At 43.4% G+C, this 5,250-nt stretch overlaps 1 pseudogene; it reads left to right on the top strand.

Moving 5' to 3' along the window:
* The first annotated feature begins 385 nt into the window (after window positions 1-385).
* LOC114228118 (U1 spliceosomal RNA) lies at window positions 386-537 on the top strand (annotated as a pseudogene).
* The last annotated feature ends 4,713 nt before the right edge of the window (window positions 538-5,250 follow it).

Genomic DNA, 5,250 nt, shown 5'->3' with positions numbered 1-5,250 from the left:
AGAGGCCCTGTGCACGAATTCGTGCACTGGTAGGGTCCCTCGGCCTGGCCTACAATCGGGGCTGTCTCACCCAGTCCCATTAAAGGAGGGACTGCAGGAGGTTGGCTGGCCCGAGGGAGGGACCGGAGGAGGTTGGCTAGCTGGGGGTAGGGACCACAGGAGGTTGGCCAGCTGTGGGAGGTTGGCTGTGGGAGCGCACTGACCACCAGGGGGCAGCTCCTGCATTGAGTGTCTGCCCCCTGGTGGTCAGTTCATGTCATAGTGATCAGTCGACCAGTCGTCCGGTTGACCAGTCATAAGGGTTGCTTAGGCTTTTATATATAGAGATATTCATAGATATGTTTGTTGTGAAAAACTTTTATATATTTAAAAAAATTGATAGCCTGTACTTAGCTAGGAGGGGAGATACCATGATCACGAAGATGTTTTTCCCAGGGTGATGCTTATCCATTGCACTCTGGATGTGCTGACCCCTGCGATTTCCCCAAATGTGGGAAACTCAACTGTGTAATTTGTGGTAGTGGGGGACTGCATTCGAGGAAAAAAAAAATTGATAACCTAATTGCTTCATTTTTTTTTTTGCTTAGATATGAGTATTTTCTTCTTTTATTTTAATTAAAAATAGAATTCAAATGAGAATATTGACTGTTTTAGTAATTACCTGAGAAATGCAGAGGCCATTTGAGTTTTGAAATTTGACTCAAAACATTAAACTTTAGCCCGTCTGGTGTGGTTCAGTGGTTGAATATCAATCTATGATCCATGGTTCAATTCCAGGTCAGGGCACATGGCTGGGTTGTGGGCTCAATCCTCAGTGGAGGGTTTGCAGGAGCAGCCAATCAATGATTCTCATCATTGATGTTTCTCTATCTCTCCCTCTCACTTTCTCTCTGAAATCAATAACAATATTTTTTTAAAAAACAGATTAATAGTCTGAAATATTTTATCAATTTAGAAATAGAAAATATTTCTAACATGTCCAAGTAATGCTTATATGCCTATATGTCAATCCTTACACACACACACATACACACACACACACACACACACACACACACACACACACACACACCACAAATATCAGCTATGCTCTGCCTGCCTTAACAAAGCTAATACTTTCTATGAAATGTCAGTAAGAGCAAATTTTACTCTCATGGGAACTATTTTTGGCAAAACTGCCTATGAGGAGGTGACACAAGTCAAATGAGGTCAAAAGTGAAGCCCCAATCTGATGGGTGGTTCCCTTATATGAAGAGAAAGAAACATCAGCGCTTGCTCTCTCTCTGCCAAGTGAGGACAAATTGAGAAGACAGCCATCTGAAGTCAGGGAGAAATCTCAGCAGAAACTGAATGAGCTAGAATGTGGGTTTTCCAGGCTCCAGAACTACTAGAAAATAATATGTTAAAAAATTTTTTATTCATGTGTGTATGTGTGTGTGTGGAGAGGGAGGGAGGGAGAGAGAGAGAGAAAGAGAGAGAGAGAGAGAGAGAGAGAGAGAGAGAGAAATTGATTTGTTGTTCCACTTACTAGTAGTCATGCATTCATTGGTTGATTCTTGTATGTTCCCTGACCAGGGATCAAACCTGCATCCTTGATGTATTGGGATGATGCTCTAACCAACTGAGCTACCTGGCCAGGGCATAGAAAATAAATTTTTATTGTTTAAGCCACCCATTCTATTGTATTTTGTTATGGCAACTTGGGCTTACAAATACGCCTTTCTTTACATATTTTCATTTGAAGTATTTTGAAGCCACACTTACATTTTCTAATTAATATTTTAATAATTAAAAATTTATTCCTTTGTTTATAGTCCTTGTATTATCCTATCTAATAATAGAGTAATATGCAAATAACCATCACTCCGCTACGCCCACAATTGGGCGGCGGGAGGCTGGGGGGCAGGACTCGGGGTGGCCTATTCAGCCAGGCGTTGAGAGGCGCCTCTCAATGGCTGGATCGGTGGCTGCTGAGGGGAGACCCGCCAGCGTTCGCGGGTTGGAGCAGTGGCGGTGGCAGCGGTGCCCGGACCCGCCCCCATCAGCATTCGCGGGACCCGCCTCCATGCACCTGCACTGGGGGAGGGCCTGGTCAGCAGCCGCCAAGGCTGCTTCAAGGGCAAAAGAGGGAGGCAGGACCAGACCCCATCGGCCGCAGCTGCTGTGGGGCCCAGGGAGCCAGGCAGGGCTGGACAGGCAACCTCAGGGTGGGCCTGCGGGTGGGTCCAGCGGCGCAGCTTGACAGCAGACAGCAGGGCCTGCTTGGCCGTAGCTGCCGGTGACCCACAACAGGCAAGTGGGCCTGCAGGCAGCACCCAGAGGGGCCTGCTTGGCTGTTGCCGCGGCGACCCAGGAGCAGACAAGCACAGCTGCAGGCAGCACCCAGCAGGGCTTGCTTGCCCATCATCGCTATGGTGTGGAGCAGGCAAGCCCCGCAGAGAGCAGAGAACCACTGGGAGCGGGCCTAAGCCATCAGCAGGACATGCCCTGAGGGCTCTCAGATTGGAGAGGGTACAGGTCGGGCTGAGGGACCCCCTCGTGCATGAATTTCATGCACCGGGCCTCTAGTTCTATTTATATTTTTAAAATAAATGAAATATTTTATACATTGTTCTCTTTTATTTACCCCAAACTCTGAAGATTCATGTTCAGTTTATTCTATCTGCTAAGTTTCCCTTTTACCTTTCTTAATTTTTCTTCCTTACTAACTTAATTCAGACCGCTGTGCTACCTCCAAGTTTTCTAATTGGTCTCTCTTCCTGAAATCCTCCATTTTTTTCTTTAAAATGGCCCCAGAAAGAGCTTTTTAACATGCATATTTTCTGACAAATATCTTTCTGTGATTCCTGGACACCCACACCCATAAGATAAAAACCTCAAACTTGTACGTGATTACAGCTCCTTCATGATCAGCCTCCTAACTCCTTACCTTTGCTATAATGTTGTTTTTATTTGGAATACTCTTCTCATGTTTATCCACACAATAAACTATTCCCCATCCTTCAAGTATTATTACCAAACGCTTCAATAGCACTATGTGTCCTAAGTATTTTATGTGTATAGATACATTTAATCATACAAAGCCCATGAGGAAGGTGCTATTACTATGTCTGAGTTTCTAAGTGACAGAAAGATTAAGTTACTTGACTTCTCACAAAGCTAGTAAATGGCAGAGCTGAAAATCTAACCTACATGGTCAAGAACCAGAATTCAGGTTTGTAACCATAAAGCATATTGCTTCCTGAAGCACAAATGCCATTTATTTTCTTTGTTAAGCCTTTGCTAAATTTACTAGAAAAAAAAATCTCTGATGTTTTTTTTTTCTGTGCCTCACTGAATATTACTCTGTTTTATTAGTTAAGTTGTTCCATACTAAGTCTATTTTGTTCACCTTTCTTAAACTGAAAACATTTTGAAAGTAGAGATAAAAAATTTTCACCATTTTAACCCTACATCAGTGCTTGGTACAAGATTAGTATTTAATATATGACTGTTGAATAATATTATTTTGACATTTGCTGAGATATTAAAATATTTTGCATTATTCTTTGAAAAAAATAGAACTACAGTTTCTATATGATTTTTTAAATTGTTATTGTTGAGAGTATTACAGATGTCCCCCCTTTTCCCCCATTGCCTCCTCCACCTGGTTCCTACCCCCCAGGCCTTCATCACCCTATTGTCTTGTCCATAGGTAATGCATGTATGCATATAAGATCTTTGGTTAATCATTTCCCCTCCCCCCTCCCCCCTTCCCTCTGAGATTTGTCAGACCGTTCCATGTTTTCATGCCTCTGGTACTATTTTATTCATCAGTTTATTTTGTTCATTAGATTTCTTGTTCATTTATCTTGATTTTTAGATTCAATTGTTGATAGTCATGTATTTATTGCCATTTTACTCTCCTCCTCCTCCTCCTCCTCCTCCTCCTCCTCCTCCTCCTTCTTCTTCTTCTTCTTCTTCTTCTTCTTCTTCTTCTTCTCCTCCTCCTCCTCCTCCTCCTCCTCCTCCTCCTCCTCCTCCTCCTCCTCCTCCTCCCTTCTTCTTCTTCTTCTTCTTCTTCTTCTTCTTCTTCTTCTTCTTCTTCTTCTTCTTATTCTTCTTATTCTTCTTATTCTTCTTATTCTTCTTATTCTTCTTCTTCTTCAAGAATACCCTTCAACATTTCATGTAATACTGGTTTGGTGGTGATTAACTCTTCAGCTTTTTCTTGTCTGTGAAGCTCTTTATTTGACCTTCAATTCAAAATGATAGCTTTGCTGGGTAGAGTGATCTTGGTTGTAGGTCCTTATTCATCACTTTGAATGTTTCTTGCCACTCCCTTTTGGCCTGCAAAGTGTCTGTTGAGAAATCAGCTGATAGTCAAATGGGCATTCCCTTATAGGTAACTAACTGACTTTTTCTTGCTGCTTTTAAGATTCTCTCCTTGTCTTTAACTGGTCATTTTCCATGTCTTTGAAATTTTTGCTGAGATCCTTTAAAGTCTCACTAAGTCCCTTGAAGCTCTCATTAAGATCCTTGAGTAACCTTACAATTATTGTTTTGAACCCTGTATCTAGTAGTTTGCTTGCTTGTGTTTCATTTCATTCTTTTTCTGGAGATTGGTTCTGTTCTTCCATTTGTGACATGTTTGTCTCCTCATTATGTTTCCCTGTGTTTGCTTCCCTGTCGTTGTTTCTATGTGTTAGGTAGAGCGGCTGTGTCTCCTGGAATTGGTAGAGTGGCCTTGTGTAGTAGGTGTCCTATAGGGCCCAGTGACTCAACCTCCCCAGTCACCTGAGCTGGGCACTCTAGGTGTACCCCCCTCTGGGCTGTGTGTGCAATCTTGTTGTAGTTGAGCCTTGATTGCTGTTGGTGTCACTTTGAGGAATTGACCTCCAGGCCAGTTGACTGTGAGGACCAGCTGCAACTACAGTGGAAGAGCTGTTGTACAAGTGATACCCTTATGGAACAGAATTTGATTCAGTGGAGCGTTGGTGCTCACTGAGTCTGCAGCTTGAGTGTGTTGCTTGTGGATGTGCAGAGTTGTAATCTGGTATGGTCTGAAGCAGTCCACTGGGTGCACTGGCTCTGGGGCCTCCTGGGAGGTGCAAAATCAGCCACTGCCTGGGGCCAACTATCATGAGCTACAGAGCAATGAAGATGGCTGATACTTTTATTGGGCTTGGATGTGCCCAGGCCAGGCCAAGCTGTGAAACAAAGCAGGCTGGTGCTAGTGCTGGGTCTTTCACCTCTTTTGATAGGTATGGG

Source organism: Eptesicus fuscus, chromosome 15, assembly GCF_027574615.1.
Source record: "Eptesicus fuscus isolate TK198812 chromosome 15, DD_ASM_mEF_20220401, whole genome shotgun sequence".
NCBI lineage: Eukaryota > Metazoa > Chordata > Mammalia > Chiroptera > Vespertilionidae > Eptesicus > Eptesicus fuscus.
This window is presented reverse-complemented; position numbering and strand designations above follow the sequence as displayed.